At 29.5% G+C, this 25370-nt stretch overlaps 1 long non-coding RNA gene across 1 annotated transcript; it reads left to right on the forward strand.

Moving 5' to 3' along the window:
- Positions 1 to 13324: 13324 nt before the first annotated feature.
- LOC136077713 (uncharacterized) lies at positions 13325 to 14645 on the forward strand. Its single transcript, XR_010637205.1, has 3 exons — positions 13325 to 13573; positions 13720 to 13874; positions 14326 to 14645. It is a non-coding gene; the product is annotated as an uncharacterized LOC136077713 (long non-coding RNA).
- The last annotated feature ends 10725 nt before the right edge of the window (positions 14646 to 25370 follow it).

The following is a 25370-nucleotide window of genomic DNA, read 5'->3' on the forward strand; positions in this document are numbered from 1 at the left end:
TTTATATGCAAGGTCTGTCTTAATTTTAAAGCCACGGTCTGCCATAACTTGGTCATAAGGCTCAAGTATATCAAGAAAACCACTATTTCTGACAATAACAACGTCAGAGGCACGTCCACCATAAAGGGGAGACAGCCATGAAATTGCTCCATTCGGAGTTATTGCTATTAAAAATTTGACTGATGTTTATAGTCATTTCAAATACAAGCTTGATCATCAATGGCACTTGATGTTTCATAAAATATTTCAGAACAATCTATATATGTTCTCACTTTTGAATATAGACGTTTAAAACAGTTTGTTTTAAACGTCTATATAGTTTGGCATTGTTGCCCGAATTGTATTCCCGCAAGGCCACAAAATCAAGCTCTCTAACTCTTTAGATAATAATATGACCCATGTAATAATAATTTGGGAAACTGCTCCGGTTGATATACAAAAGCGGAAGGTCTTCAATCAAAAAACGTTATTTCATCATAACTAATAGAAACTCCTGTTCCAATGAGATTTTTCTTTTAAGGCCACTCTTGCTCATAGGAAGTTATCATCAACATTATAATCTTGTGATAGAAGTAGTTGCTCAACAGATTTAACACTAGACATAGGTTTTCGTAATCGATTTGTCCTCTTATTTCCATCCCAATATTTCATAACTGCTGCTTTGTGCTTGACATAATTAAAAACGCTTTGAAACACTTTTGCATTTTGTAAACCTGTAAAAGTTGATACATCCGAATCCCTAATAATATGACAAAACTGTATAGCAATATATGTTGGTAATAGAGTAGGCTCTATATCATTCTCTTTTTCTTTTGGAGAGGTGGAGATATGGTTTAACAATTTTGCTGTAACTGTACTACCATTATCATGTGGACTGATTTCAAATGAGATGGAATTTTCTTCATAGGAAGAAATAAGCATAAGATCAGATAATTCTTCAGCTGTAAGTGTATCCGAGTTAGAAGTAATAGATTCCAGAATATTTGTAGAAATCGGTTTTACAAGAGATCTTGTTCTGATTTTTGGAGGAGGTCTTGATTTTTTTTTTCAGGAGTAGGGGAAAGGCGCCTATGATGGCATACTTAACTTTGAAGCTTCATTATTCAGTATCCTGTAGACCATGAACAAAAGTTTTGATATGGATACATTCTTTGTTACATGTAGAACAATAATTACCTCAAGAGTTTTTATCAGTTTTATTTTTATATTAGTTATTTTTATTTAAGGTGGCTCATATAGAAAAAATACTCAATTTAAAAAAAAAAATCTAATTTTTTTTTAATATACCATTTGATTCGAAATTTATATTTCTTTTAGAAAATATATACATTTTGCATAAAATACTTACTAATAATACCTTACTTAAACTTTTTTATTGGTCAGTTTCATTTTTTTGCTAATAATTTCTATTTATCGGAAAACTTGGGTCATGATTTTCATAGCTTTTTAATTTTATTCTTTTTTTGAACTTCAAAACATGATATCTCGAGATTAAGAAAAGCTTTTTGGCTGAAATTTTTAGTGTATGTTCCTTAATCATTAAGATTTCAGATGTACTAAAATGATCAACTAAGAATAGTTTTATCAATTTTTATAACACAATACCCGTTTTTTATTACGTAAAAATTTGTGATTTTCTTAAGTATTGTGTCCCGTTTTTGATATTTTAATTATTTTTTTATTCTTTTAGTAGAAATGAATGAAAATAATGTATTAAAGCTATAACCTAAAGGTTTTTGAGTTTAAACTAGTGACTCGCATAGTCCGCTATATTGCATCCTGAAGTACCGTCGACATCTGCGTCCATTTTCTGTTCCGTTTTTACAAAATGCTTTTAGCATTTAGCACGTCAGTTCTTCAAGCATTGTTTGATAGATCAGCCACTTTCAGTCACATTGTTTGTTTCATTTTACCAACAAGAAGGATCTCTAAGCATCAGTAAATTTTTATTTTTGTGTATCCGTAACCATTTTGGTGTTTTTTCCCTTTGAAATAAGGTAAGTTTTGTTTTTTTAAATAAAATTTATTTATTGACCGTACATATCTAATTTTTAACCATACACCTAGCAAATCCATTTTTCTATGTTAGTTTAAAATTGTATTACAATCAGTTTAGTCAACAATATAAAATTTTTAAGCACAAATCTACATGTTGCCATTGTCGGCCGACTACCAACTATTGATAATGAGATCGTTTTTTAAAAAAAAGTAAAACTAAGGAGCCATGATACTAGTCTAGACTCTAGATTACTCTAGAACTAGATCTTTTTCTATCTGTTAAAATGTGAACTTTTTATAATTGTAAGTTATTAGATCAAGATGTAGATTATTCTAGATCTAGATTGGAAAATTAGACTTAGTGACTTAGACTTTATTACTTTATAAGTTTATTCAGTGAACTTAAGTGACTAGTTTAGTCAGTAGTGACGTAGTCTTAGAACTTTTAATTGTTGATTGATCTATTCTAGACTCTAGAATCTGTGACTATATATATATTATTATATTATATAAAATTAAAACAGCCACTGGAAAAGAAGGATCTGTAGTGTCTTTTCTGTACAACCTTTCAAAACTTAGGTAACTATATCTAATTTATGTATTCTTTGTTTTGCTAACCTTTTTAAATAACGAATATGATGTATGGTACTATAAAAAAATATAACACATAATATATTTTAAATATATATATATATATATATATATATATATTCATTTCTAAAAGTAAAACAAATTGAAAACTATTTTTAGATATAGCTTCAAAAGTGAACCAGCAACATTCAAGTCTTTCTTGAGAGAACATGGAGTTGCTCCAGGAACCTTTCTGCGCTATGTTGGAAACAGGGTACATGTAATTTTCCACATGGCTGGAGTTGCTATACTCCATCTACAACTGCTAAAGTCATTTCTTCAGAAGTAAGAGTTTTATTTTTACAAATTATTGATAGAGCTTCAAAAATATAATTGAAAATCAAGTTAACATTTTGAAATATTTACTTTCAGACACAACAAAAATGTTGTGAGTAAAGCTCTTTTTGGGGACATCGGTAAAGATGGCATCATCTTTCAGCTGCAAGCTCTAGGATTGATTGGAAAAGTAATTACAGGCCCGTGGATGAAACTAGTTTATGGCAATGTTTTGCAGAAATCTAATCTTGAACTGGTATTTTTTTTTTTTAATAATAGTAGTTGAAACTTATTTTTAGAAAATTGTTCACATTTAATTGTTGTCTTTCTATCTTTTTTTCTTAATATTATTTTACCTTAAGAATATTGTGTACCTTTTTCATTTATTTTTACATTTCATTAAATTTAGGTACCCATGTTCCAGATTTGTCATCAAAGAATCACCCAGATGAAACAAAGTTCCAATGATTTGTTGTCAACAGATCTAGATATTTTTGGGCAAAAATTAGTGTTTGACGAGGTGCACAAGTCATTGCTGAAAACAACTGATATAATGCTCCTTAACAAAATAACATCAACTCTTCTGAGTTCTATTGAGTGTGTTATTCATAGACAATTGCACAATTATATATCTGGGCCTCTATCTAACCCTACTGAGAAAATATTGAAGGACACACTATCAGCACCTGCCAACAATATGCATGCAGAACGTGTTCTTGGCATGACGGACTGTCAACTTAGAAAAGCCCCCAATGCCACTATTGGATATCTAGATTCAAAAGTTAAAGCAAAACTGACAATGGACAGGACAAAAATTTTTATGGACGAATACTAACAGAAAGGCAAAAAGACAAGAGAATTGCGTATGTTACATCTTACTGGGGTTTCGACGAGGACTCATCAGAGGATTTTGACATGTTTATTGAGTCAATTATTGCTGACAGGATACTTGGCAAACTATTTTTTGAAGTTTAGTTAACTGTTATTGTTTATGTAAGAAAAAAATTTTCATGTTCTTTTGCTACTTATAAGTTCAAATTCATCTCTTGAAACTGTTCATTTTGATGTGTTTTTTTTACCTATATGTAATCTTAAAAACTTATGAAATATTCATATTTATTTAAAAAAAATCATCAAACGTTTTTTTATAATTTGCATAATTTATGGATAATAATTTCTTTATTTCATTTCATTTTTCATTGCAACTAGTACAAATAAATTCCTCTTTTGAAACTGCTCATTTTGGTATATACTTTTGTTAATGTATTCATAATACTTTCTGAAATATTTACATTTGAAAGAAAATTGCTTCACTTTTTTTTATTTCTCTATATAAAGTCCATAGGATGTCAAGGCACTTCGGACAAACTAAAAATCTTTTTTTTTTTTTTTATACAACTTCAATATATTTACACATCGTTACGTTACAATTACATAATATAATATAATGCAACGTAAAAAGTAAAATTATATATAACATAATATTACCACGTATCATAATAAAAAGTGGTTTAACAAATATTACTAAGTATAACTTAAACTAATAGTGTTTCTTATCATAAAAACATGTTGTTGTAAAGGAAAACTCGTAGAAGTCTGAGAAGACTTATCATTTTTTTAATAAAATTTGAGTTTCTTATATCATCAAAAATACAATAAAATATATATGAACCGTTGCAATTTATTCTATAAGGAAATTTTTTTTTTCTATATGAGCCACCTTAAAAAAAAAAAGCACCAGTATGCCATCATAGGCAACTACTGCTCCTATGATGGCATAGGGGAGGATGGGGCTGGTAAGCATCAAGAGTAACTTGACAATTTTATTTGACCTTAGAGTCTTCCCTCAGAAATGCCAGAAATTACACGTAATCATCCCAATTAACCATTTCGTGCTAAACAGCAGCGGTGTAGAATTTCGCGCATGCGCATAAGAGAAATTGCGTTTTATGTGTTTTTTGAACCAAAAATTTTTTAGTGTAGTAAAAATTCCTTTTTACTTCACTAACAAATATGTTGCTTTTATGAAAGAAAAAAGGTTTTCTCAACTCGTCAATATTGCAACACACCTAACTCGCCAGTATGCCATCATAGGAAGAAGTCATCATTATCATTTAAACAAGCTGTCGGCCTTGTTCAAAAGATAAAATTAAAATAAGTGTTCTACTAAATGCACAAAACTTGGAAATAAAATGCATGAAAATTTCATTTATGCACAGTTGATAATAAAACCACAATCTTAAATATTTAAAGGGATTAAAAATACAACAGCACATCCCAAAATCGATTTTTGTTGATTATAAAAGCAAAATTTGTGCATAAGGGACGTATTTTTACTAAAATTAATGTAAAGTCAGTATAGACATGTTGGTTTAATCACTTTTTTGCCATAACCAATATTTATAAAAATATGACCGGTATGCCATCATTGGCGCTATGCCATCATAGGCGCCTTTCCCCTACCTTGAACATTCATGGTGTGTGTCAAAAGCATAGTTGAATTAGGGTTTCCATAAGTGGGCAGGCCATCGACAAAATGATTGGGGCAGACTCTAAAATGTTTAGGTACAAAAAAGTGTTTTCGCTCTTTAGAAACAGCATGAATCCATGACTTCTTTGTTCTTTCATCAGCAGGCAATTTGTGGAAACATAATTTTCCATATGTAACGTTACCGTTACATCTGGAAAATTATGTTTCCGTTTTGTAACGCTCTGGATAACGTTTATCGTTATTGCAAATACCAACAACACAGCGATCATTAACCATACTATTTTTTGAACGTAGAAACCAAATAGTAAAATCTTAATAATGAACACAACATAATGACAAAAAATAAAATTTAAAATATTAAAACTTACTTAAGAGTTATATAAGAATAACTAACGTTATACTATACAACATTATTTTTAAACAATAAGAAAATAAATACAAAACAAATAAATTCATTGCAAAAACTTTAATGAGCACAACAAAAAAATTGATTTTAAAATAACTAAGAGAGGGGGGGGGGGGGGGAAGGAGTTGATCGCTTCCTCCCCTCCCCCTCCCTATGGAACCACCCTTGTTTTAAAAATGCTTCCATAACTTTGCATGTTATAGATGTAACAATACATAATATAGTTACGTAAATGGAAATTCGGGCTTCCATAATATTTTCTTAAATATACAGAGATTTAAAAGAAGAAAAAAAAAAAAAGGCGCGCGTATTACCTTGGTAACATTAAGTGCATATCGCCCAGTGCTCTAGACAACATCAAATACCTTAAAAATAACAAGCCAAAACTATGCAATTAATAGATTAGTATCTGGAGGAGAAAAGATTATTAAAAAAAAAACTGAAAAGTAATACTTTATTTGCAGTTTCATAACATAAAAACAAAAGATGTTTATTAAAATAACATAAAATAAACTTAAAATAGTAACTTGAGATGTTTTATAACAATTATTGGTTTAATAACATAATCTCTTTCTATACATATAAGTGGTAACGTTTTTATACGTTTACACGCAAAAACAAATTTCAATTTGCGTTCAATTTCAGTTTTCTTCAGTACACGTTTCCCTGCACCACCTCCAACAATGACATTGATATCATGGTACTATAGACTCATTGTACAAAATTTTACATGTCAAACAAAATATAATTCATACTGATATTTAATTGAAACAGTCTAAAAATAAAAGTTAATCTAGAAACTAAAATAGTAAAAGTTTATTTAAACACCATATAAAATTATTATTTCATTATTATAAAAAATGTTTTTATTTTTTTTGTAGTAAATTAAATTGCTATCAATAAAAATTTTATTTTCGAATTGAATGGTAAAGCTGTAAATATGAAGACTTTAAATTTATAACATTTATAGTTTATGTTTAATATTTATACTTAATTTATATATAACATATATAATATTTATATATAATTTATATTTAATTTTTATATAACAAATTATAATTTATAACAATTATAAGTTTAATACCGTAAAATGAGGTGACTTTGGCCAAATTTAAAATCTTTTTTTTTTCAAAACTTAATTATAAATGATTAATATGTTGATATAAATTGCATTAGATGTGCATGATGCCAAAGAAATAAATAATTAAAATAAAAAATAAAAAAATTATATCTTTGACCCAATTTTTTTAATTTCAAGGGTGAGTCAAAGTCACCCCTATACTGGTGGTGACTTTGGCCAACTAAAAGGAAATTATAATTATTGATTAAAATCATTTCATATTTTACATATTCACAGATACATGGATATTAGGTGATATGTTGTTAAGGCAAAAAAATATTAAAAACAACAGCTTGAAACTAACTTGCAAATTTATTCAAGATATAAATCACAAAGAAACCTTATTAATATTTAAAACTCAAAAAACTATGCATCAATCATCAAACTATCAGTGCTAGAGTTATTCAATAGATTATCTGTAATTATTTGCTGTTCAAGAGTGGATACCTTGGTTTTTCTAACAACAGTCATTTTTTTTCTTGTCTTATTTGTATTTATAGCTGCTTGCATATTAACTACATCAATTGATGATACACTTTTTCCTGGGACAACAGAGACTTTATGTCGCTTTTTATTAGGAGGTATATGATCATCACCTCTAGCTTCAACTAAATGTTGTATGAAAGAATCACTGACAAGAGAACTGATTTCTACTGTGACATCTTTATTTGTAAATGTTCTTTTAGGAAGTCTATCTAGCACCTGTTTTCGATCAAGTGGGTATAATCCAGTTTTTCTGAAGCCTGCCTTCATACTTTCACAACCAGGTTCTTTAATTTTTTTCATGAGACATTTAAGCAATGCTGGAAACTGGTCTTTTGGAAGGGAAGGAGCTTTACGTCCTTTGCCACTTTCCTTCCAAATTGTTAATATTTTTCTCCACTGAGCTTTCATTGGTCGAAAATATGCAACATCCAATGGCTGCATTAAATGCGTGGAATTAGGAGGAAGTGCAATAAACTTGATATTGTTTTCTTCACACAAAGACAGTACATATGTATTTATATGTGAGGACAAATTGTCTCCAATAAGAACATGTTTTCCAGAAGTTTTTTTTAGTTCAGGTAACAATAAAGATTCAAACCAATCTGTAAAACAACTGGAGTCAAACCATCCACTCTTTGAGCGGTTATAACGTGCTCCTTTTGGTCCATTTTCTGTCCAAGTTGTCCACATCGAATCTGCTTTATATACAATATATGGAGAAAGGATATGCCCTTCTACATTACCACAATACATCAAAGATGTAGCAGACTTAGTTGAATTGATTATCCTTTCAGGATATTTTGATCCTCGCTTTGTTATTACTAGTTTATTACCAGGGTCATCGGTTAAATTAGTTTCATCATAATTCCAAATGTTTGATGGAGGAACTCCTGCCAGTTCAGGAGTGATGTTATCAAAAAAGTTATTAATAATAACAGTACTTACTTCTGCCCTCTTTCTTTTAATGTTACTTGCAAATCTAACACTTAACTGTTTATTTCTCTTAAGGAATGATTTTACCCATTCAACACCAGGCATATTTCCTGCAAATTGCCTAATAAACATTCCTTTACGGTCTGCATAAGACTTCACAATACTTCGTAAATCATAACAGTCAACTGGGAATCCAAAAGAAGACATAGTTATAACATAGTTTGCAAAAATTTCTTCTTCAATTTCACTAAAGATTGTGCAACCGCCTGGTTTTTTATTATGTATACCTTTCAGTTTATTCTTTATTGTTGATAGAGGAATTTTAAAGGTCAAGCAAGCATCTGTTTGTGTTAAATTACCACTTCTTACTTCTTTTAAACATTTGGTTAATGTTTCCTGGGTGTATGGAATATAATCACGACTCCCAGCAACACGTTTATATGTTCTTGGCATGGTTTCTTTGATATAAATATGATTATTAATTATTATTTTGTCCTAAAAACAAAAATTGAAAATTAAATTAATAAAAATATATCTATAGACAACATTTTCTGAAAAATAAATCAAAAATACAATATTGAAAATCAAATAAATACATTTTTTCACTTAGGGTAAAGTCACCCCAAGTTGTGGCCAAAGCCACCCCATAAACTTTACTTAAAGTTAATTTTAATTAGAAGAGTTTTAAATTTGGCAAATATTGTACAAAACTCATCCTATTTAAATTTATTATTAGTTATAACATCACATCCCACTCAAATATTAACAACAGTTTCAGCCAACTCACAATTTTGCAGCATATAAATTTTACAATTTTTATAGACTCTAATAAACAAAGAAAAAATTATATCAATAGTTCCGCAAACTACAATTAATCTAAGTAATAAATAAACAGAATAACTTTACTTTTGAGATAAATCTAAATTTGGAAGAAGTCGCAGAGGTACAAAGTAGGTTTTAAAAGTTAAAACTATTTTTTATAAATTAGCCAAAGTCACCTACCAGGCCAAAGTCACCTCATTTTACGGTACTAATGAAATCCAGCAAAATTTTGAAAAAGTTTACAATAGATATTTTATGTTGTATGTATGTTTTGAGGAAATTATTATCAGGGGTCAAACTATTGGTTATCAGGAAATTCAGAAAACGTTCATTGATGTCGGTTTTTATGATTTTTTTTTTTGAAAAAAAAATTATAAAAACAGTTATTGGTGATAATAAAACGTTCCACATAACTATTGAAAATCAATGGTTTTATCCAAAAAAGTTAAAAACTTTTTTAATATTCTGATTTAGGTAAAATCTGACGGTTACATGGAGTAATACTCCATAAGGAAATACTGGAGTTACCCGGCGTTGCCCGGGCCAATATTTAAAAGTAAATGAGCATCTGGAACTTTATTATACTAATTTTGGGCTATGCACAGTAAGATTGTGCAATATTTTTTAGTGTTGCACAATAATCCCACAAAATGTGACCCTGTTGGTTGAAGCTATGAAATAACTGAAAGACATTAAGGAAGAAAAAGACATTTTGTTTATTTTCCACTTAAAAACAACAAATTAAGAATTTCCAAAAGAACATTTACTCAAATTTTTCAATTAAATTGTTCTCTCACACTGGAAAAAAAAGTTGAACATGTTACAAAAGTTAAATCATGGGTAATTTCTTCACATTGGATTGTTATTGTTTTCTTTTAATAGGACTTCTTTAAAGAGGATTTCTTTCACTGAAGAGCCTTCTGATAGACAATGTTCTTGGTTTTTTCTTCTGGAGTCAAAATGAAAAGATTTCGTGGAGATCCAACTCTGGAGCATGCAACATAGAGCTGGCCGTGAGAAAAGCAGGACTGTTCCAAATTGATGCCAGCCACTTTGAGTGACTGTCCCTGCGCTTTGTTAATGGTCATGGCAAAAGCCAGCCTGACTGGAAACTGGAGGCGCTTGAAACTGAATGGGAGGTCATTGGGAATCATTGGAATCCTTGGAATGAAGACATTCTCACCTTTGCCACATCCACTCAGTATAGTTGCTTCAATCAAGTTTGAAAGGATAGCTTTGATGATGAGTCGAGTTCCATTGCAGAGCTTGGGACTGTCGAGGTTGCGAAGGAGAATGATTGGTGCTCCAACTTTCAGGTAAAGAATGTGAAGAGGACATCCAGATGGTTCTAAAGAGTTCAGAAATTCTGTTGGATAGTTGACAGCTTCACTGGGGTCCATAACCATGTCAATGGAGTTGTAGGACTTTTCATTGCCTGGGAGCATTTTCTGGATCTGCATATGATCTTGGTGACAGACTCATTTTTGGGAGCCAGAATAGCTCTCTCACAGATCCAGTCATGTCTGGTGAAACTCTGCTGGATGTTAGGAAACACCTTGACAATGAGTTCCTCTGCAGAATCCACCAGTGTGCAAAAGTTGGCAGGGAATTTAATGAGCCCTGTCTGCACATCAACTGGTGCCTCACCATTGCCCAAGGCAAGGAGCTGATTGGAAAAGGCTTCTGCTGACAGATCACCAGACAACTTTACCCTCATGTTTTTTGTCAAATGAAGTGTTCTGACACTCCTCCACAGGTAGGAAGCTTTTAGGTTTTGCCAAATTGCACGGCTGAGGCTGCAGAGCCACACTGGATCCCATTTTTGGGCCCCCCTGACCCCGGGGGTCAGGGTACGGGGTCAAAACCCAGCTAAGAAACTTCTCCCCCTCGAGGACTACCCCCATGCCAAATTTCATCGAGATCGGTCCGGCGGTTTGGATTTCTATAGAGAACAAACAAACAAACACACACACATTGCCCTTTATATATATTATAAGATATATATATATATATATATATATATATATATATATATATATATATATATATATATATATATATATATATATATATATATATATATATATTTGATGATTAGCGGATGGATTTAAAAAAGTGTTAAGAGGAAATTAGGATACTTGGAAAATAATAATTTATGTTTCCTAAATTCATTTCCAATTGGAAAGGGATTAAAGGTTTGAATAGAAAAGTGAAAAGACAGGCGCTTTTGAAGCATTTTTATGAAATATAATTTTTTTTAAACCTAGACTCATATTAAAAACTTTTATAAGTTTTTTATAAATTTTAAAACATGTTTTTAAATTATCTTCATTTTATTGGGAACTTTTGATGTTCTATACTTCTTTTGATGTTCTGAACATTTTTAACTTTTATTCTACTCATCGGCTTCAGCTCTTTTTACAAGTGACGGATTATATTTAAAAACAAAAAAAAATGGCTTTATTTTTTGTCCAATAAAATCCCGCATGTTAGACATCTAGTTTATATAATATATTATCGGTTACGTGTAAAACTTTAATTTTGATGGTGTCCTTCACGTTCGGAAAAAAAATTTCATTGCAAAACGGTTTACCCAAAACTGGAGTTTGAGGTATTTACACTCACTAGGTCTATGCGCTGTATATCCTAATAAATCCAAGATTGTAGACGTGAAAGAACTCAAAAGAACTATATTGGAGTTTGAAATGAAAACCTACCGATTGTATTAGCATAAAGTTTTTTTATTTATTTAGAACATTTAAAAGTAGAAAGCATCTGGAAAAAGTGTTACAAAATCAAAAAAAATTGATTACATTTTTTGTGACTACTATAAGTAGATACTCCATTAAACCAAGAGATTTTATCTAAATCAAAACAGTTAACAAGATTTTTTTTTTTTTTTTTATGAAACCTGTATTTTTAAGTAGTTTTATGGATATACCTATATACAGTAACGATGCTCTATATAATAGAGCGATATATATATATATATATATATATATATATATATATATATATATATATATATATATATATATATATATATATATATATATATATATATATATATGCTTGCTTATTTGAATCGATTTTATGTGGTGATGACAGGAATCAGTGCAATTAGCGTAAATTTATAAGCAGTAATTAGCGGCTATCATCTAATTAAAACGCAGTTAAATTTTTTGCGTTGTTAAAATAATATCGTTACGCATGAATGTATCTGTGGTGCAAAATTTTGGTGCTAAAATAACGAAATTCATTTTTTCATAAAGAAAAATATATCAGCTAAAAATCCTTTCCGTTTTTGTTTGAAAAACAATGCAAAGAAGCATTTAATTTTGACTTTATTTAAAGATGCTATTTTTGTGTAATATGAGCATGCTCAAATTACCCCGTATTTTTCATTGAAATTACCTAGTTTAAAGTCCTAAAATAGCAGTGGTTTTAACTACTTTTCGAATAAAAACAAAACATAGCAAAAAAATGTATTATTTTAGCAATACTTAATATTTTTCCGTAATTTAAATTTAAAAAATTTGAATTTTTATCGTTCAAATGTTTGAGTTGATAAAATTGAAAAATAACGAACAATTTTGTTGATGTTGTTGTTGTTGCGGAAAACATAGTATAGTTTTAACAAAAAGTGACGTAAAATTTGATCTTTTAAAGATAAGTTTTGTTAATAACGAATCATTATATTCCAAAAATTAGTTCTAATTGACAGGTTGGTTGTTTTTTTTTACTCGATTAATGTTTTTTTTTGAGTTAATTTAAAGTACTCATATTACCAAGTGGTCTGGGTAAAATGAGCACTTTTGCTCATTTTACCCAGACCCATTTAACTTTTTAAAAATCTTTGTGCTTTTAAAAAAAAATTTCGTGTGCAAAAATATCTAGGTAAACTGTAAGTAGAGGTCCGTAAAAATTGTTTATTCGCAAAAATTTTGGATCCAGCATAATTATTTTTGAAAATATTCCAATTTTTGCTTAAGGTGCTCATCAAGGTAGAATAAGGTTACCTTATTCTACGCTATTAACGAAGAAAAAACAACTTTTTCTATGGTATTTTAAGTTTCATGCCATACAGCAATCATCAGCAATTTGAGAAAAAAATCAAAAACAAAAAAACCCGCTAAAAATTATAAAATACTGTGTAGTGGGATCTTTACGTCGCAAAAAGTCTTAGATGGCAATCAAAGAAAAACAAAGTATTAGCTAATCACCGGTGTCAAAAAAAGATAAGAGAAATTTATTCTTGTGCCTCCATTTTGAAATCAACTCGTTTTGTTTATTTAACAAATTTTTACCATTACATATTAAAATAAGGAATTTTTCTTATAAGCAAAGATTGCAAGTTTTTGACGGATTATATAAGGATTGCAGCGTTTCACAATTTCCCACTTAATTGAGGGTTAAACATTTTGTCTTTTATGTAACAAATTTCTAGACAACTCAGTTTCTTTTTTATATTTATTAATGTTAAAAAACTTTAGGTGATTAGCATATCTAGATTTAAATGGAGTTTCACATAAACCATAATATACTTTTTCTTTGTAGTCAGGTTTATTTGACGACACGATGGCTTGATAAACGATGTTCTTCGTTAAGCACTGATTGTTCATTGAGCTGATGGATTTGTTGACTCAGTTATTACCTTAGCTTTACCTTGGTTATATAATATCCTGTGATCGTGCTAATTAATGATGGATTAAGTATTTATATTTTTATTATAAATTACTACTACTACTTTTGCTATTACTTTCACTATTTTTATTATTATTGCTATTTTTGTGATCGTTGTTATTATTATTGTTGTTATTATTATCCGTTTTATTATTATATTGTTAATATTTTTATCATAAACTTCATCATTGTTATATTATCGTATAGTTACTATTATTGTTATATTGTTTCTGCTATAATAATTTTATTAATACCAATATCTTTATTTTTAAACAAATTTCTACTTATTATGTCTTAACTTTGTAAAATTTGTGATAAAATTATTCGTGCTAATCATCATTCACTTCAATGCAATCACTGCCTAAGTTCAATCCACAAGAAATGTAGTTTTTTAAATAATAATGATTTTAGTTTATTAAAAAACTCTTCCATGAATTATTGGCTCTGTATTACTTGTTGTAACAGTATTTTTCTTTTTAGTTCTATATCGGATATCGTTCAAAAAACGACTGCCTGTTTTTGTTTCGACATTGGTACTGAAAGGTGGGTTGTACCAGATTATGTTTTGCTTGAGATTTTTGAATAGAACCAGTTTTTTATTCGAACGGTGAGCGAATTGGCAGATTTTCTCTTATCTTTTTTTGACACCAGTGATTAGCTGATATTTTGTTTTTCTTTGGTTGCCATCAAGTATGTCTTTCAGCGACGTAAAGATGCCACAACACAGTATTTTTTTAATTTTTAGCGATTTTGATTTTGTGTTCAATGGCTGATGGTTGCCATATAGGCATGAAACTTAAAGTACCATAGAAAAAGTCGTTTTTTCTTCGTAAATATATATATGTATATATATATATATATATATATATATATATATATATATATATATATATATATATATATATATATATATATATATATATATATATATATATATATATATGTCCGTAGAACAAAGAAGACAGTAAAATCTTATCAGCAATCACCGTTTTTGTATACACAATATAAAATATAAACTTTTCTTTTTTACATTGATCTTTATAAAAATAAGGAATTAAAAAGACAGGGGCTCGAAGAGGAAGATAACAATACGTCATCGAAATCTTTTCATATAGCCCCTATATATATTTTCAATAGAATATAGATATTAAATGCCCTAACAGGCATAATATTGTTTTAAATGCCCTTATGGGCATAATATTGGGCATAATAATGTTGAGCATATATATATATATATATATATATATATATATATATATATATATATATATATATATATATATATATATATATATATATATACATATATATACATTGTGTATATACATATATATATATGTTGTGTGCATATATATATATATATGTATATATATATACATATATATATGTATATATATACATATATATATGTATATGTATACATATATATATATGTATATATATACATATATATATGTATATATATATACATATATATGTGTGTGTGTGTGTGTGTGTGTGTGTGTGTGTGTGTGTGTGTGTGTGTGTGTGTGTGTGTGTGTGTGTATTGGCCAATAATATTGGGCATAATAATGGGCATAATATTGCTGCGCTGATCAGTAAATCAAATAAAGATAAAAAACTGAAAAAATAAAATCAAATAAATTCAGAGTTACTCAGCCACAAAAGAATCTTAAATTTTAAAAGTTTCTCTTTTAATTAGCAACTTAAACGAACTAAATGACTTTCACATAATTTGAGTCTTCTTTGATAAATATTCCATATATTTGGTCCTCGATATGCAATGCTATATTCAGTTTATTTATTAAATTTTTGTTGCTATTATTTGCTCCAAGATAATAGTTTTCATTTCTATTTATTTCAAAACTGTTATTAAAGTTTTCAGGAGAGAGATCTTTGGTGAGAGAATTGGTGGAGAATTATAGAAAGAAAGAAACTTAAGTCTTCTAAACTGTCAGCTAAATATTTACGGAAGTTGCACACTTGTCCGGCTAGAATTGAATCCATTCAAATATTTTTCGCATCCTTTGGCATTATTGGAAGCAAAATTAGGAATCATTTACGAAAAAAGAAGCTAAAATGCTTGTATGAATTTACAAAAATTTGTTATCAAGATGCACAATTGCTAATGACTAAATTATTAGATGACTTTGCTTTAAATTTTTATGTTTAAATATTACTTCTCCAAGTAAAATAAAATTCTCATTTATGACTCACTAAATTCCATACTTTATTATCATTTGAACAATTGTTGAGCAGCATCAGATCTTGAATATTAGAAGAAATTAATTTATTAATGAAAAAATTATAAATAAAAAAAATTTGAGACCAAGAACCCATAGAGTATTTGGGCAACAACCCTGCTTAAAAACTGGCTAGAAAAAAGACATAATAAAAATAAGAGAGAATAGGGCACCGTGATACACTTTTGGTTTTGTATCAATTTTTTTAATGCGCCTTTTTTTAGATGATTAGTTTAATTTACAGAATAAATTTATGCGTACAAAATTAAGTTTATTAATGATCAAAATATTACAAGCTTACTTTAACAAATTAAAAAAACGAGGGACTTGTAGAAGACCATACGGTCATGTCGTCGAGTACCGCTAAGAAATGTTCGTGTTAAAATTTAAGATATTTATTTATTAGGATAAAAAATAAGTTAAGGAACTAAGAAACTTTCTTTTTTTAAATACTTAAAGACAAACGAAAAATAAAAATAAAAAGTAAAAAAATAAGTTAAATTAAAATATTCCGTTATAAATGCAAGATGCGTTATACCTATTGATTACAGTTCGTCGCGTTGGTTCGACAAGGTTCTGACTGAAATTTTTTATATTAGGAGAATTTAGAAAAAATCTTTTAACTTTTTTTTGATGTTTAATCATAATTATTTATATTATTGTTTTTTTATTTGTTTATGTACTCTTTTTTAATTGATGTATAAAAATACATAAATAAACAAAAAACAATCATATAAATATTTTTATTTAAACAATAAAAAAAAAGAAAAAAAGTGATTTATTTGCTATTCTCCAAATGTGAAAAAATCAGTTAGAACCTTGTCAAACCAACGCGACGAGTTGTTAATAATTAATTATATAATTGTATGAATTCTTATAAATTATAAGTTTAAATAGAGGATAAAAAGGAAGATTACTAAAAAATATCAGAAGTATATTGTTAAACCTTCGATTGTAAAAATGAGTTTTTGTTACAAGGTAAGTAAGTTTTCGTTACTTGGTAGGTAAGTTACAAGATTGCGTATATTCTAACCATGAGCGAGATCTCGTCTCGTTCTCGTTTCTCGTGAGAAATGGGACTTCTCGTGAGAAACGAGAAATAGAAAATTCTCGCGAGAAGTAGAACGAGACTTAAATATTATATTATTTTCCAAATTAAAAATTATTATAATTTACAAAATGCTTAATAATTTGTTACATTGCCAGAGCTCTCTTCATTAGCTAGAGAAATTTTAGCTATTCCAGCAAGTTCAACTAAATCAGAGAGAGTTTTTAGCTCAGGTGGAAATGTCGTCCGATCATCCAGACACAACTTACACCCAGAAAAAGTAGAACAATTCATCTTAATCAGAGAAAACATTGTCTTGTTGGAAAAGTTTGGCAAAAAAATTCTGAATTAATATTTGAAAAAGTTGTTTACATTTAACAAATGTCATTTGTGTCTATTTGTCAAAACTATGTTTACATTTTTTTTTTCTACTTGGATTTTAATAAATTTGTTTTCAAAAATTGTTAAATTTCTCATCTCGTCTCGTTCTCGGTCTCACGAGAAGTACTAACTTCTTGTCTCGGTCTCGTCTCGGTTTGAAAAAATCTAGTCTCGCTCATGGTTAGTGTATTCCATACTAGAAATCTAATGGTACCAACAGATTGTTTATTTGGTTGCGATGGATAACTATGTTCCATAATAACAGTGCATATGGCATAGTTACCTAAATTAAGAAACTTTCTTAAAACGTTAAATTTATAAACTAAACTAATATTAATACAACAATGCTATTTTATGTATTTGAATGATAACACAAACAAAAAGTTCTAGTTTTTAATGTTGCTATGCAATTTTGGGCTCTTAGAAATCAGTCATTTAATATTTTTTTTAACTTTTGTTTAATTTAAAATTTCTTTAAAAAATGAAATAAAAATTTTGAAAACAATCTTAACTCTAAGGGTTTATAGGAACAGTTAATTAAAATTGAATTAATTGTACCTATGTAGTTAATTGTCCTTAGCAACACAATAAAATCAACAAGTTTTCATACAATTAGAGCTAAAGAATACTTATAAAGTATTTGTAGGAATACAAACAAATTTGTATATTCACAGGAAACATTTATTTACATAAAATGCTTTATTTTATCAGATAAATAGTAAATACTAATAAATTAAACACCATTTTGAATACCAACTAAAATTAAAACTATGCAATTGCAATTTACAACTAGTCAAAAATTTGAACCTCTTTGAGTAAAGAAAACATTTGGAAAAGCGTTGTACTTAGGATGATGGAGTTTTCTCAAACTACTATTCGAAGGGTCAGAAGAACTTCGATAAGTAGTTTGAATATTAATTGCCTTAATAAATTTCATTTGTTTTGGAACGCAGACACTTTCTAGAAAATGATTTAAAAAACTTCTTCAACTTTTTATTTTGAGCTTCTTGTTCACTGAGCACAATAGGTAAAGTCACTTTCTTTACCACTTGCCAGCCATAAATAAGAATGCACAGATAGTGGTAGTGTCTCTAGACAACTTGAAACTTAGAATTGAAAATGCTAAACCGTTTGATAGGCTAGGCATACTTGAAACCAATTTTGTTAAAACATCTGTCACAAGTAAAAAGTTATTCTTAGCGGTTGCATCAGATGCAGCTCGATCTATCAATGTAGATAAAGCCAACATTTTAAATGCAATTAGTAAAGAGAAACAGAACAAAATAAAGAAAGATAGCAATTCCGGAATCAACTGAAACAAGACGAAATAAAATGACGATAAAAAGTAAATAAAAGACTATTTGGACCTTAACAATAGCAAGATCGCAGTTTAAAATAAGTGAATAAGCCAAGTCCAATGATATTGCATTAGAGAGCACAGGATACCAGGCAACGGTCTTGAATGCAGCAAAAAAACTGAAAGACAGCGCTTGTTACCAACGTACAGTATACATTAATCACATTAATCCTGATTTGACGCACGCTCAACACACATCCTGATTTGACGCTCAACAAACTGTATGAAAGCAAGTAGCGATTTTAAATGCACAAATTGATATGTCAACTATTATAACCACAGGTGACTGTTACATGAATGGATGTAAAAAAACTATTAAACAACTGTGGTGTAGTATTAAGCTATCAACTGAGGACCACACACTGCTGGGGTGTTTTTACAGACCACCAAACAGCACACCTAATTTAAACGCAAAATTAAACCAAATCATAGAAGAAGCCAAAAAAGCCAAAATTAAACCAAATCATAGAAGAAGCCAAAAAACTAGTGGATAACAAAAAGTTCATTGGTATGTTTACAGCTGAGATTTCAACTACCCCAACATTGAATGGTCTGACAATCAGACAATTAGTGTGAAAGGTAACTGTCAACAGAGCTTAAACTTCGTCAACAATTTAAACGAAATTTATCTCCACCAGTGTCTGAACCAACGTTTCAGATTGAGGTTGGAAAACAAACAAACATACTAGATCTTGTAATAGAAAGAGTGATAGACATTGAAATAGAACCACCAATAGGATCAAACAATAAGGGACACAATGTCATTTTATGGAGTGTTATCACAAACAATAACATTATAAGAGAAATCTATCACTACAAATCATACGCCTACAGGAAAGGTGATTATACAAGAGTGAATGCAGCACTAGAGCGTATGGACTGGGATAAGGAGTGTGCACGAAAATCAGCCAATAAGTGTTATAAAATCTAGATGGACAAGTATAATAGCATGTGTCAGCAATATATTTTGATCAAACAAAATAAAAAGTACCATAAAGGATACTGGATTTGGAGCAGCCGTAATTAGAGTAAAGTTCTAAAAAAAAATTAGGTTTTTAAAAAAATTTAAAAAAGATATTTTTCTAGCTAAACCATAAGATTAATGAGTATTTAATGTGAATAAAAATCCAAGTTGTTAATATTTTATTGATATTATTAGGTAAATTATAAAACTGTTTTAAAGATTCTATTGTATGAGAATAATAGCATAGTCAAGTTTCACCGTCTGGTTTATACTTTGTTACAATAATTTTTTTTTGTCTTAGAGATATAAAAAAAACTTTTTTTAAATCTTTATTTTTAAGAAAATTTTACGGAAACCATTTTTGCGATCATTTATGCGGTTAGTCAATGTCACTTTTATTATTCAATCGCTTTTTGACATTTGTTTTGATTTCAACTTACGCGCAAAAGCCTCTCTTTCAAAATCAGCCAATCAGATTGCGCATATCATATCCTATTCTGAGCCTGTATAGGGTTTCAAAATATGCGACTGGGACTGGAGAAGAGCGTTAAATTCGGAGAACGTAAAAAATAAACTAGAACAATTAGACGAAAACAAAGCGATGGGCAGAGATACGGTGAGTCCGTATGTACTAAGTAAGTGTAAGTGTCCAATCAACATGACATACCTCGATTTCAGCAAGGCCTTTGAAAATACCATGAACACTACAATGTATATGCAAACTTTACACTGACAACATCAAGCTAATGAAACCGATAAAGAATTTTTGCTTTTTCCGTGTTTGCACGGCGATCTAATGCAAGAGTACAAATTGTTGACCAATATAAATCACATTACATGGCTTACACTATGGCTTAAATAGGATACCAACAAAGGGTGTAAGCATACACTTACTTTATCCTTTACAACTCCCCCTAACATGACTTTGTCCTTTACGCTTCATCACTTCCCCTAACATGAGAAGCTTTACATGCAGTTCTTTTCAATCTAGTGGCACCGAATTCTGCAGTATTGAATGAAAAAATATTTTTTATTCAACTACAGTTTTCAACTACAGTTTAAAACTGACTTTTTCAAATGATTTAATTTTCTTATCAGATTCTGTTGCAAAGTTGGTTAGTAAATGCAATTTACAAAAAAAGTTTGACATTTCAATGAAATCTGCTTGCTCGCCTTTTTTTTAAACTTTCACAGTTCTTTATAACTTTAGGCAGAAATTTTATTATTATATTTTTAAGTTTTAAATTAAACAGTGCATTAACCGGCCCGAGATCAGACATGGTAGTTTTAAATGAACATGCATGGTTGGAAATTTTTTTTTAAGCAGTGGATTCATGCGCATTTCCTTTGTCTGATTTTTCACCTATTGAATCTATTTCAAAATGATTTTCAGCTCTGACGTCAATGCTACAGTTATGCTCTCTGAAATCCTCAATTTTACCATTAGAAGAATCTTCGTTTCTATATCGGAAAAATTTGGTTATTGATTGACTACCAAAAAATTCTTTTGATCTTATCTCATTATTAAGTTTTCTCTTTTGAGCTCCAGATTTATATTTGTAATTTGAGTTTGGCATGGTTTTTGAATAACTTGACAATCTAAAAAAATAATTTTTCTTTCAAGACATCGTTTAAATCCTGAACAACAAACGTATTTTTTAAGGAAGTAAAAGTTTAGTTTTGGAACATCAGAATCATAATATTTTCAAATAATATGTCTAAACTCAAATAGTTTCAGAAAAAATTATTTTCCTTTTTTAGTTTATTGAGTTGATAACAAAGTTCAACTAATGTAAAATGAATAACCTAAAAGATTCTGGACCAAATTATGCTAACCAATCTATTAACGAAAAAAAAAGTATTATATTAGAAAAATGCGGTAATTAGTTTACACAACGGTCCGCATAGTAGTTTTAAGACCCTTGATATCACTTAAGAGCCATTGTCTGAGAAATCTAGCCAAAATAAGCAAATTCTGGATGTGGTGTCTTCAAATTGTCCTCATTTTCAGATATTTTGTAAAAGGCAATGAAAGTAGGCCACTGGTAAATTTTTGTTCGAAAATTCCTATTTATTTTGGAGCTGGGTCCCAAAAATTAGCCCATTTTTAGAAAATTTTGCGCTTCGAGTGCTATTGCTACTTTGAGGAGCAGTTTTAGCAACATGAATATGACAGAAAAATTTTTTTTTATTTTTTTGCTAATCTGGGTAGATTTCTACAGTAAAAGTAAAAATTCAACATGGTTACATTTTTGGTTGTCTATAAATCATGGTCCGAAACTACAAAATTTAAAATTGTACCCTAACTTTGAGCTCTTAAATCTCTGAAGGCCAATACTTGCACCTAGTTTTTTTAGCTGTTATTGAAAGACACTAAGACATACGTTGATTTTATGGAACAAAAATCATGTGAATACAAGGACCTGGGAAAGAGTAATAAAAAGCCTACAGAAGTCCTAGAAGTAGCCTTATTTTGCCAATTTTTTAACTAAAAAATACCCTAGCAACGATATAGATATGCTTAGCAACGGCTATTTTACAGCCATAATAATAAGTACTGTAATTAAAAATTTTAAAATAATACTTTTTTATAGAGAAATTGTACAAGAGCACTTGAAAAAAATACATATAGCACTTAAAATAAATACAAATAAAAATTATGTATAAATAAATACAATGTTCCATCTAATATGATATAATATATTTTATCAGGTAGAACAATATATATATATATATATATATATATATATATATATATATATATATATATATATATATATATATATATATATATATATATATATATATATATATATATTTATTTTATATATTAGAACATTTATTTATAGCATTTGTAGATAGAACAAGATAATACTGCGGGGACAAAATGACTGTCGCCTTAGTGTGATATTTGTGTTAGTGACTACTTGGTACATACCATGCTTTACTTTACTAATGCGGTAGTGGTGTAGTGGTAAGAGCGCTCGCTTTGTAAGCGAGAGGTTCGGAGTTCGACTCCCACCACGTCCCTGGAAGTACCGCGCTCATTTTAGTTTCTCCGCGCAGCGGCCTTGCTCGGCAAGGTTCGTGTTTCGGAGTTAAAGAGTTGAGAGAGGGTTGCACCACGAATAACAACTAAAAAATAAAAAACACAAAAAAATGAGTAGCCTCCTCGACTGTAGTGGCCCCCTCGGGCCTTGGGGAGGTGAATAATCTAAAAAAAAAAAAAAAAAAAACTTAAGTTACATAACATAAATTTCTAGCAGTTTCAGTAGAAGAATTGAAATTTTTTAGTAAAAACTGCATTGTTTAATTTTAGTCAATTAATAATTATCAATAAACAAAATATGTCAAAGAGCGAAAATAAAATCAGTCCTTATGAGAAATGCATATATTTTAATAAAGAGAAGAGTTCTTGTGGTCCTTTTAGGCGTTGGAACAAAATGGAATCTTTCAAGTTAATGAATTGACTGTTGACATAAGTAATCATTTACAAGCTCTAAAGGTATGAATAATTTAATAATATTATTTGCTTTTTTATTAAAAGAAACAGGATTTCCTACTCCTTTAGTAAAAAATCTAACATTACTGTTTTATAGCTACCACCGACAAACCAGTGGAATGAAAAAACCGTGATTGAAAGCCGATTACAAGGTTATCTTTCATGCTATAACTCTTTATGTGCGTACCATCTTTTTTGATTGGTAAAAAGCATCAAAAATTAGATCCATTCCTTTAAATACCCTTGTTGCTTATAATGAAAAGAACTCACCACTTCCTGTTGGAGCCGTATTTTGCTTCAGCCACCTAAAAAGTATTTTTACAGATAGCAATATTGACATGTTAGAACCTGCTCCAACACCAATAAAGTCTTGCTTTCCTGCTGATGACATATATGTTTCAGATATAACAATCATTTCAGATGAAACTATCGAAGAATCAAAAAAAGCAGCTAGCTCTTTGTGTGAAGCATTTGGGGCAAGTCCACTGTCCTTTCAGATAAAGCAAAAGCGAATAGAAGACTTAACCCCAGGAACGAAATAGATAGTTAAGAAGAAATTTGAAAAATATAAAATGCAGCTTGAGAAAATATTTGCTGAAGCAATTGCACCTGGTCAATCAGAGGCACTAATTTCTCAAGTGTTACACAATGAGGATGAAGATGCTTTAAATCAACTGGTTCTAGAAGAACATGTTGTACGAGTTAAGATGTTTCAAGAAAGTGATTCTTTAGGACAAATTCTTTTGCTTTCAGTTATTAACCATAACAAGTACACTAAAGAAACATTAATAAAATCTTTGATTGCAAAAAGTATTAAATTGAAAAAGAACGCAAGTTGCAAAAAGAAAGCAGAGGATTTTCTATACCAAAAAAGGAAAAGGTAAACATATGCCGAATGCCACAGAAAATAATAGAAAATTTTTTAGAATTTATGTTTTGTCGAGGTTTGCTGCAAAATGTAGCTTATGGTGTAAATAAAATAAAGTTTGACAATGGAGAGGAACAAAAAGTGGCTAATGCCATTTTAATGATGAAGTTTAGCCATACAATCACATTTTGTAAAGAAATTTGCCAAGAAACTAATTATCTCCCAATGTCATATACTTCTTTATGAAGAATTCTTCGTGGAATAAAACCTTCTCAAGGAAAAGCTTTGGCTGGTCTTGATAATATCACGGCAATTGGCATGGATGGGTTTCAAACTTTGATTGCTATTTCTGAAAAGTGGAAGTATAAAAATATTACTAAGTTCCTTGAAAAGGGTAAAAGGTATCTAAAGAGTAATTATCTTTCCAAATGTAGTGAAAATTCCACTTTGCATAGTCACTCAACTTCTTTTGCCCTTTCAGATATAGATCCAGACTTGAATCAACACACAATAGCTGCCAACGATGAACAATGTATTGACTGTGCTAACCTCATTTCAGCAATCAACCAGGTTCGTGAGTTAGTTATAAATAGTAAAGATGAAGATCTTCTATATGATTTAAATGTGGCTACAGAAGATGTTGAAGCCTTTATGAAGCATCAAATCCATCATGCACAGCAAAAAATTGCTAAAATAATGGCTTTTGAGCAACTTGATGAGGAAATTGGTTTTTGGCTAAAAGATTTTTGTCAGAAAATTTTTGCCAGCTGAATTCCGTGAAAGCCAAAAGGATTATTTTTGAAAGAAAGAAATGACTCTACATGTTGATATCTTCATCTTCCATGAAAATAGTCAAATAAAAAAAAAGTCTGACTGACCCCTTTTCGATTGTTGACAAGTCTCGTTAATTTGGCTTTTTTTTCTCTAGTCCAGGATGTCGGACGACCAGGGTGCTTTCTATCAGAAAACAATTGAACAGTTTCAAGTCTTTTTAGGTTATCATATTTTGTACTTCGAGAAAATCCTTCCTTTTCAAAATGATTTACCATTTATTTTATTTTTTTATATTAGGTTTATTTACAAAAAACATTTTTAGTCGCTTTCGAAAAGATTCTCGTTCAGCTGCATTTAACCTCATTTTAAATAATTGTGTTTCAAATAA

This window comes from Hydra vulgaris, chromosome 03 (genome assembly GCF_038396675.1).
Source record: "Hydra vulgaris chromosome 03, alternate assembly HydraT2T_AEP".
Lineage (NCBI taxonomy): Eukaryota > Metazoa > Cnidaria > Hydrozoa > Anthoathecata > Hydridae > Hydra > Hydra vulgaris.